Source organism: Cantharellus anzutake (assembly GCF_015039405.1).
Source record: "Cantharellus anzutake strain C23 chromosome Unknown EI90scaffold_224, whole genome shotgun sequence".
Taxonomy (NCBI): domain Eukaryota; kingdom Fungi; phylum Basidiomycota; class Agaricomycetes; order Cantharellales; family Hydnaceae; genus Cantharellus; species Cantharellus anzutake.
The window spans coordinates 21,719-32,577 of record NW_024067174.1 but is presented as its reverse complement, the minus strand read 5'-3'; positions in this window follow the sequence as shown (position 1 = coordinate 32,577).

The following is a 10,859-nucleotide window of genomic DNA, read 5'->3' as shown; positions in this document are numbered from 1 at the left end:
CAGGTAGCCCAGTGCGGGTTTACCCTGACTCGCACAAGATTGTTTTTGGTTTCAGCACTTCATCTGCTTTCAAGTCACGCCATGATTTCCTTTTTCATAGCGACGAGGTACAGATTTCCATCGAGTCAGAATGTCCGACTGAACATTGTCCAAGGGATCTACACTAGAACAATGGGTTCCTGGCGTCCAGCTTGGAGCGGAGCTGCCGTATGAATCCGTACAAACCGAGAGGATGTACTCCAAGATTGCCTTCCACCCAGACACTCAGTTCATTATAGCAGGGTCAACCCTCCAGCGTAATTTCTCTTCTTTTGACGAAGACACAAATTTGATTTGGCAACCTGATGGTATGGACGCCAACTCTGAGAGAAATGAATCTTATTCAAGAATTTCCACAGTACCTAACATCTCGGACCCCAGCTGCGGGGCTTCAAGTGTTGAACTTATCTCCCCTTCCACTTGGGAAGTCATTGATGGGTATGTTTCACGATGACACTTGCGACCACTGATTACCTACTCGTCAACTTAGGTATGAATTCCCTCAATATGAGCAGTTGACTGCTCTCGAGTGTGTTGTTCTTGAATCGGCCAGCTCACCATCGGGCTACAAGCGTTTCATAGTCGCTGGAACAGCGATGGATCGTGGAGAAGATCTTGCTACCCGTGGAGCTGTACGCCTGAACATCTTGATAACAGGTTTCTTCTCACCCTATTCCTTAGGTTTACATCTTTGAGATCGTGGGGGTCGTCCCACAGACAGACGGTTCTGGGCGATATGTCCTTCGACTTCGATGCCGAGACGAGTCCAAAGGTCCAGTGACAGCAATATGTGGGATTAATGGATACCTCGTCTCTTCTATGGGCCAAAAGGTGGATGGGTGATAGGTGATACTGGTTCTATGGGGTAGAGCACTCACCATTCCTACCAGATATTCGTGCGGGGGTTCGATTTAGATGAACGGCTTGTTGGTGTTGCTTTCCTTGATGCTGGGACTTATATTACATCTCTGCGGTCGCTGAAGAATTTTATTCTTATCGGTGACGCGCTCAAAGGAACATGGCTGGCAGGCTTTCAGGTATTGGATAAATGGTTCATCTATCGTTCAATGCTTATTTGTCCCTAGGAGGATCCATTCAAGCTTACAGTCTTGTCAAAGGGTCGTCAACCCACCCCCGTTACAAATGCGGATTTCTTTTTTGGCAGTGACGGGCAGCTGTCCTGTTTGGTCACGGACGAAGAAGGCGTTATTCGAATCTTCGAGTACAACCCAAGACGTTGAGTCCCTTCCCTTCATCGCCTGCTTGATTCTGATAGTCCCATAGATGCTGAGTCCAATAATGGTCAACTCCTTGTGTGTAGGAGCGAGTTCCATGGCCACACAGATCATAACGTGATTGCGACACTTGCCAGAAGGGGCGAAGAGAATGATCAATCGGATCAAGTGGATATTGAGAGCATTCTCACTTATGGTTTGCCCGTTTGAATTTCCAGACATGATCCTTTTCTAATAATGGCACGGACAGGAACGTTAAATGGGTCGATTGTGATGTTCACCCCTGCACCTGATGCCGTATTCAAGCGGCTTTCACTGCTCCAAGGCCAGCTAATCCGCAACGTCCAACACATCGCCGGATTGAATCCACGCGCACACAGGTATATCCATCCTACACTACCCTAGTGCCATATTCAATAATATTCCAGGATGGTGCGAAACGATGCCGTGGCCAAAGCCATGACAAGAGGTATCTTGGACGGGGAGTTATTGAATGTCTTCCCCTCTCTTGAACAGCGCCTGCAAGCCGAAATGACGGCACAGATTGGCACAGACAGGAGGACCTTACTGAACGACCTGGTGCCTTTCGTGCAGCTGTGGTAGAAGGTTGCTGCACTTCAGGACTGTCTTGAATTTAGCATTATCGATTGATTATTACTCCGTTATGTTGAGCTAAGTTATTGAATTCTATATTCAATGTCAATGGTTTAGGAGCCATAGGGTCTCTGGCGAATGACAAATAGAAGTATGACAATACCCAATCAGCTTGGCCTGAAAAAAGCCTCGCATACGATTAGGGCATCAGTATCCATAAACGCAACAAAAGGGTAATGGAAAATATTCGTCAGCCCCAATGAAGTCGCAATACGGCTCTGGCAACGCCTTCTCGTTGTTCCCATACTGTCTCCACTCGCGGCTTTTTATTTCCGTCAGCATTCGCAACGGAGAGTTCGCTCGCTCTCCGCACAAATTCGCTCACACCACCACCCACTCCAAAATACACAATCTTTGCAGCGACCAAACAGAGAGTGTTTGGCACCTCAACATCTTTTGTCGGCTTAGCGGTGGATGACGACATCTGAAGGACGCGGAGAAGTGAGTCCAGGCTATCGATCCTGTACACTGTCTCTGATGTGAGCACGATGGTGTACGGACTCGCATCCACCAACGGACTGCCAGGAGCAATGCAAAGAGCTTCCCAAGATCCTGCAAATAGTCGGATGGACACATTAAATATTCGGAGCGTGTTGAGGAAAGCATCAACCAAGTTGGGCGTTATTTCGATTTCCAGTTGCTCTTCGGGGCACTCGTCCACTCCAGAATCAGATCTGCTGGATTCGGCTTTCTGGGCAGCATGGTTTAGCTTTCGAAAAGCTTCTGATGCATCAGACAAGTCTAATAAAACTCTTCAACTGTTCGGTCGATGGTTTCACCCGGCTAGACAGGCTTACACCAAACAAGGAGTAAATTGGGAACAGTGACCTTGGAGATTCTGAGATCAGTAGATGGGGATGGGACGATTGGTGCGAATGCTCACTAACTGCATTGTGAAGGCGTTATAATCCTGAAGATGAAAATGCACCTCCGCGAAGCTTGAGCAGCCTGAAGAGTAGCGGGAATTCAGAAGATCGAGGAAGAGGAACATGGTGGGTACAGCAGTTCCACATCCGATCTTGATGCAGCTTTAAGCTTAGAGCACCAAAATCATCTAACAATTACTTCGTACCTCAAGGATCTTGTGTGATTCTGTCCATGCGCCAAAGGGCCGGCTATCTGCAAGATAACTCGCCAGATCAAGGCTGCACTCCCATGTCTTCAAGCCACCTTCATATGCACCCGGCATAAGATCCGAGGGCGCTTCTATGTATGCCAACCTTGGGTCCGGTTCTATCGAATCCTTCAAAGAGTCGGGATCAGTTTGAGATATCAATTGGAATCTGACATCGAATAAATCTCTACGCGGAATGATGATTGGAGGATTCGTATGAAGTTGAAGAGGGGTGTAGGAAATTATTTCGGGGATCTGGGAAAGCTGGACGATTTGACACGCAATCAATCAGGACTGAACGGAGTGAAAAATACTGAACGCGAACCAAATCCTTAAGCTGAAGTTCGCAATATTGTCCGATGTTTGAATCTGACAAGAGATTCATGCCGTCTTTTTTTTGGGTAGCAGAGTGGATAGGCTGCCCGCTGGGGGCGCTAATGCTGTCCGAAACTTCCTCAAGATTAAAGTCGAATTGGAACGCCATCAGTTACTGTCTGTGGGATACAGACGTGATGCCCCAAAACGCTGTCGGAAACTCTTCTATATTCCACGATAGAGGCTGGGGTCCTGCCTAGTCGGAAACCGGGAATTTCAATAACTGTTTGTTCCTCATTTCACGAGACTAATCACGGGGTAAGCATTTAGGCCCGACCGCGTAGATACAAGCTAAGCAGAAGATTAAGTACATATTAAGTACATATTGCGGAAGCAGGAGGAGAATGGGGAGGTGGTGGGTACGTCAAAAGGTTGTCAATACTGGAAGCAGGCGAAGGCTGTTAGAGGCGATGGCAGCGATTTCAGACCAAGGGCTGAATCGAAGCGTTCTTACCCACCGAGGAAGAACGGGTTGGAAATGGCAGGGGAACAGGAGCCATAGGTGGGAGGGCATTTTAAGCGTGCAAGTGTTCCTGTTTATTATTTTAGGTTTTGGACTGTACCATAGCTGAGACTGTCCCGCTCCGGCATCCGCGCCGGAATGTTCACCATACGGTCTGGAACCAAGCGAGCTGTGGTCTGCGCTGAAAGTGGGGACATCGCAGGATGGTCTTCCATGTGGCTGAGACAGGCGAGATCAGGCATTGAGCCGATGGGCAATGAGCGCTGTCCCGTGATTACGTAGTCTCGTGAAATGAGACATTTATCCGAATTTATTGTTATATTGTTATATTTAACTCAAGGCGCCGTACGCTGGATGTTTCAGCGCGGATGCGCGGGGCCGAGGCACGCATCGAACTTCGCCCATTGGTAGGGCTTACGCCATACTCATAAAAGGGCTGTAACACCGCCCTTCACTCCTCTCGCCACCGCCTGCTATCTCGTATTCTCTCAGTGAGTGGGAACCGACTTGCCGCCAGATTCCGGACTTATGCCCATGACCCGCTGCTGCTGCCTTCGCTGCTCTCCCGACTGCCACCTCTACCGCTTGGCTGTCTGCGTCTTAGCACTTCTATCACCAGACTCTTTTGCCGTTTGATTGGTTCTTCGAACGTCTTGTGATCAGTCGTTATGTCGGAGCATGCCAAGGCGCAAACATCAAGCAGCCCTGCCGATGTACAAGACCCTTCACTCGGGGGCATCGATCTCAAGCGAATCACATCCTCTGGTCTCCTCGACCAACTCGATAGCCTCGTCACGGAATTCGGTAAACGCTCCATGGACTTACACGGTGCCTGCCGACGGCTCCGCACACTCCTTGATGGTGCCTCTGAGCTTACCAGCGGGCAACGAAACGAGCTACTCAATCGATACATTGCCCGATTCGACCAATCATTTCAATTTAGGGAAGAAGCAGCTGTTCGAGGTAGCCAAACTCGAGCAAACCCTGAACAGGGGCTGCCCGGCGCTCTACCGGACGTAAACAATCGACCCAATGACCGAACCGTCGAAATTGGTGACCAAGCCGGGGGCCTGCTTACAGCCTTGCGAGGACGTCGACAGCGAGATGATGATGACGAAGCGCGAGGAAGGGCCAAGCGCTTGCGAGAGGTTGAGGATGACCACGACCCTCGTTATGCCTGGAACTGGGACTACCCAGGAGGTAATCGACCTTGGGACGTTGACGTTTTGCTCACCACCCCGCAGAAAACCCGACGTCTACGCAACATCTACAACCTCGACCCAGGAGCTGCCGTTCGAAGCCTCCTTGCGCGAGGACAACCGCCACCCTTCCCCTACGATCAGTGGCGCAACCTTGTCTGCGACAGACACATCGATCTCGCCGCTATCGTCAAGGATCACGATGCCGTCTCTCCCCAATACCACGAAGCTATCGGCCCCTGGATTTTGGGTTTTCAGAAATACAAGCGTGCCCTTCTTTATGCCTATCCGCACCGACGAGACGAGCTCGACATCTACTATGCACACATGCTCGACAAGTTCTTCGCCTGTACCGATCACTCCCGCGTCATCAATTATGACTCTGCCGTGCGCAAGTTCGTCCAAGAACGATACCACCTCTGCTTCGCCGACATCCACCTTTTCAACGACATCGCTTTCAAGCATCTCAACAGTGGTGGCTCGGCTCGCGGCGCATATAATGCCAACACAGACAAACCAAAAGGCAGAGGTAAACTGGGGGGAAGGTCGGGAGCTATTCCTATCTGCGGAGAGTTCAACACGAAGACGAGATGTTCTTTCGACCCGTGCAAGTTCAGGCACGTCTGTCGGGTCTGCAGCGGGAATCATCCTCGGTTCCAATGTACAAAGAAGTCAGCTCAAAAGATGACTGCCTGAAGAGTCTGGACTAGCACTGGGGCGCCCAGGGAGGCCGTCCCGACACATGCGTTTTATTTTCGGGCGCAGCGACTGTGGGCCGGCAACTTACAGGCAGAGCGCTCTGCCAATCCTATATATCCCTCCTGACTATCACCGTTGACGTACAGCTTATATCATTCGTGGCCTGCGGACTGAGGAGACACCAGACTGGCAGTCGTACTTTTGTGTCGCGACTTGGACTATTCCTTCAAAGTACTGTAAAGATACTATTTGCGCAAGTCCATTATAGTGGAGCGGGCTCTCAGAGTTTCCAGAGCCAGACCAAGTTTGTTGGTGTATTCGTGTACTCTATTTAGACATGGCTTATACTATTTGCCCACATCATGGCTAATTGTAATGACTCAAATGTGTTGTGACGTGCCAAGTGTAACGGCGATTTCCGATTTCCGACAGACGCGACGTCGAGTTCGTCCAGCGGTCATTAAAAGAGGTTCTATTTCCGCTGAACTTGGATCGATCATTTCAATTCTCTAAGAAACGCGTGGATCCATCTCAAAAATGGATGATGGCATTGATTACGAGGCCCAGAGGTTGGCCAACATGGCTGCGAACCGCAAGCTGCTGGTACGTGATTGGACGCGTCATGATGTCTACAATTGTAATGATAGAGTCACTTGGTGGAAACAGGAAGAGCTGGGGCTGCATGAATGCAAATTACCAGCTGCACCAAAGAAAGTGTCAAAACTTCGGGCAAAACGCCCTCTGACCAAGAAAAGAAGACCAAGCCGGCTGCCCCTCAGTGAAAGCGAGGAAAGCGACACGGAGCTCCCTACACCAAAAAAATTGAAGAGAGACACAGATGGCGGGGAAGAAAACAATCAGGGACGCCGGCGGAGTTTGCGGAATACACGGAGGGTCAGTTATGCCAATGATGGCCAAAACATCAAGCGGGCGCAATCTCCTCCTTCCTCACCTGACTGGAAAGTCAGGAAGTCGTCAAGGAGGTCGCTTCCTAGAATTATCGATGAGACCAAACAACGACAAGTCTCCAAATTAGGGCCAAGACTTCACGACCCGTGTGTTGTCCTTCTCATCATTATTGGCGTCCCATCACTAAACAGTGGTATAGAAAGCAATATGGTGCTATACCTGGGGTACCCGTTGGGATGGTCTTCGAAACCCGACAGGCAGCGAGTCAAGCAGCGATTCACGCGTGAGTCTGCCATTATTTGATTCCACGTTCCACCTGTACAGAACGGTTGAAGGCCCTGGGTCGCTGGGATCTCCGCCGGGAAAGATGGTGCCTACTCGGTAGCGCTTTCGGGAGGTGAGTTAAACGTAGCAACTGAACGGACGTCGTGCTGGATTTCGTTGAAAGGCTACGACGATGATGTTGACATGGGCGATGGATTCACCTTCACTGGGGCGGGCGGCAAGTTATCCATACCCTGTATCGTCTCCCGATGTTGAACCCAATTTCAGGTCGCGACCTCAAAGGGACAAAGCAAAACCCCAAGAATGTGGGTGGTTGGGCTGGTGGCGCCTTGTCTACTACTGACAATACTGGCGCAGCTTCGCACAGCACCTCAGAGTTGTGATCAAACCTTTGACAGCCCATTGAACAAGAGTCTCCAAGTGAGATGCGCCGCTACGTGATGCCTGGCAATCCCCTAATATCGTTCCAGAGATCCGCTCAGACAAGGAACCCTGTACGAGTGCTCCGGGGATTCAAGCTCAATTCACCTTACGCTCCCTCCTCGGGGTACAGGTATGATGGGCTCTATGTTGTAGAAAAGGTGATTCCTACAAGATGTGTGTAACAAATGCCTTCTGACTGCTTGTGGATCTGTCATGCAGGCCTGGACGGAACAGGGATTGCAAGGCTTTAAAGTGTGCAAATATGCATTCAAGGTATGTCCGAGGTACCTGCAACAGTGGCGCACACTTCTCACAGATGTTGCAGAGGTTGCCGGACCAGCCTGAATTGCTCGTAACATCCGAGGAACAAGACGAGTCAGAAGCGGAATCTTCCGATCATAGCACGATGTCCTCAACTCCCGAAGCTACGCCAGAATCTGAGGACGATTAACGGGTTCCTCATGTGTCAGATGGGAATGGGCCATCATTTTGCATTTCTTGCTTAACTTTCAAAGGGAAATTTTGAAATGGTCAAGATCGCATCGGTTAACTTGATTAATGTTCAGCGTGATTTTGGTCCCTCGATTATCATTCTGATGAAGATAGCACAACAACCTCAGCAGACGAGGAAGTTCTGGAAGTTTTGGTTTTTTTGCGAGTGTTTCCTAGTACCTTGGATGGTTTCCGCTTCGTGGTGAGAGTGAATTCCCAATCATTCGAATCACAGCCATCGGCTTCCGAGGATGCAGACCGCCCGTCCTTCATACCACTTGGAGAAAAACTGGGGGACTGAGACCGGCGTAGTAGATCATTTCGCAATGAATTAGTGTCTTTCGAGCTCGCCAGTCGGGGATTTTGACGTGAGCGTGCCTTTCGGGAGGCCGACATCCGGAGAGCAGCATCCATGTTGCTTTTTGAAACGCAGTCATCGCTTTCGGTTCCATCTTCCAGACCAACCGCCTCGCCGAAGGACTTTCTTCGTTTATTCGTCGACGGTTTCGACGACGTTCGCCGCTGTTTTGATTTGACAAGGAAAGTGCAGGAAATACGAGGACCTTCACCTCGAGAAACTTGATCGGAAGAGAGACGGGTAAGTCGCAGCGCCTGTGGTCCTGGAGTCACATAGACGTTGATCGAATAAGCAGTGGAGGAGAACTCTTCTTTAAGGTACTTGGTTAAGAGCAGGCGGATGATGAGCGCTTCGACATCCTGAAGGAACGTTAGGACCTGTTTACGGATACCACAGATTGAAACGCACGTCCTTCGGCATTGTGACCTTGCCTCCGATAGCCTCATCGAGGTCAAGCCTCGTCTTCGGTTTCGCTGAACTTTTGCCCCCTCCTTTGGACGAGGTGGCCGTGTAGTCACCACTGCCCACACCCCGCACAAGGTCACTGAGCATCCCCACAGTTACCCGCCCTCTTTCGCGGGCAATGTGATCGGAGATCTTGAGGATTTTCCAGCATTCTCTTGTGACATCCTGAGTCATGATAGACTCAGGAGATCTGGAGCAGTTATCGCAATGACCACACCGGCTCAGCGAGCCATCAGACATAGTGTCGGACCATGACGACAAAGCCAAGGACGAAGAGGTCGAGAAGTAACTGAAGGCATTCATCAGTATGATTTCTTCCCTTGAATGGGGGCGTACTTCGCGAAGTGAATCTTGCGGCACTCCACGTACTCCTGAGCAAAGCGAAGCATCTCGTAAACTGGAGTCATTAGTCCCACTAACCGGATCAGCACAATTGTCTTACGTTTGTCCTGGCCCTCCAGTTCTCCACAGGTCAATGAACTGAGACGGGTCGCATCTTGTCCTCTGTAGTAAAGGACACAATCTGCATCGCTGCCATCGCGACCAGCGCGCCCGCTTTCTTGATAGTAACCGTCGAGGCTCTTCGATATCTACAAGTCGCAATCTTAGCTTCGAACCCTTTACGTCAACAACTTCGTTGGATACCGACCGAGTGGTGTATCACAAACCGAACGTTCGACTAGACCAACCTTCCAATAAACATGCATTCATGTGAACCAATTGAAATGTCACCTTGTCAATTCCCAAGCCGAAAGCTGGGGGAATTCCAGGTCATTGCATTGTAGCAGTCCCTATAGGTCATTGAACCTTACCAATGGTAGCACACACCACTTGGATATCTCCGGCTCGCCATTTCACATGGAGTCGTTCTTTCTGTGCGTCAGGGACGTCACTATGATATACCCCAATCTTAATCTGGCCGTTGGATGCATCTATTATGCCTTGTGCAACTGTCTCCGTATCCTGAGCAACCGTCAAACAAACAATGAACATGGGACAACCACACTACTCGCCTTCTTACTGAGACAATATATTATTCCGCTGTCGTCCTTGTGCTTTTCTAAAATATAATCAGTTATGCTTTGGATAACAGCTATTGCCGATGCCGGTTTCGGCGAAACAGAGTAATGTAAGTTCTTCCCTGAATCACCAGACGGATATAAGACTTTGGGCAATGGCAGCATGAAGAGATTAATGGGCGCACGATAAAGCGGCGCGCTGAAATACACAGTCCCCTCAGGTGTAGCAGCTACAAATTCAAGATAAATGAGGGAAGAGAAGGGTTGGGTTTAGCTTGCCATTTCCATTCACCGCCGGTTTCAAACGTAGAATAAGTAACAGATCTTTCAGAACCTTAGGGCGTCGTCACAGATGAGCAATATTGACTAATTGTGGATGTGTACACTTACTCTTGGTGGACACGTAGCTGACAATGCTAAGATAGGTACATGGGGTAGAAGCTGCCGAAGAATGGAGAGTTTCTTGTAGTCAGGTCTAGGGGGCACTGAGAAAGGTCCGGGGTATGACGCATAATTTCGCTCTACCTGAAGTCGTGGCCAAGTTGAGAAACGCAATGGGCTTCGTCGATGATGATGCGAGCTGCATGAAACCGATGAGCTTCATACGGTGCACCGGGAGCGACGGAGTGATTCCTACCTAACTTCCCTGCAACCGCAAGTTTTTCCAACATGGATACGAAAGTTTTTGATTTCGCCACCTTCTCTGGGGTCACATAACACAACTTGATCTCCATATCGGCAGAACTGGATACGGGACTCCTTGCAGCAGCGTTGAGACGAGCCGTGATAGATCTGACCTCCTCTTTGGGGGTAGAGCCTGTAAGCATCACGGCTTGAACTAGTGAGTAAAGTCAGATATCCAAGTGATGTAGCCAGAAAGACACAGCCATACTCCCGGCGCTCTGCAAGTGCAATATCTGGTCCGTGATCAACGATATGAGGGGAGAAATGACGAGCGTGCAACCTTGACTTATGATAGCAGGGAGCTGATAGGTTAAACTCTTACCACCCCCTAGTACAACATATCAGTTTAGGACAGGCCTCGACCTTGCGAAGGGGGCGAGTCACCAGTGGGCATAACACACACAATATCTCTTCCGTCAAGACTTGCGTTACAGACTCTTCGGAAA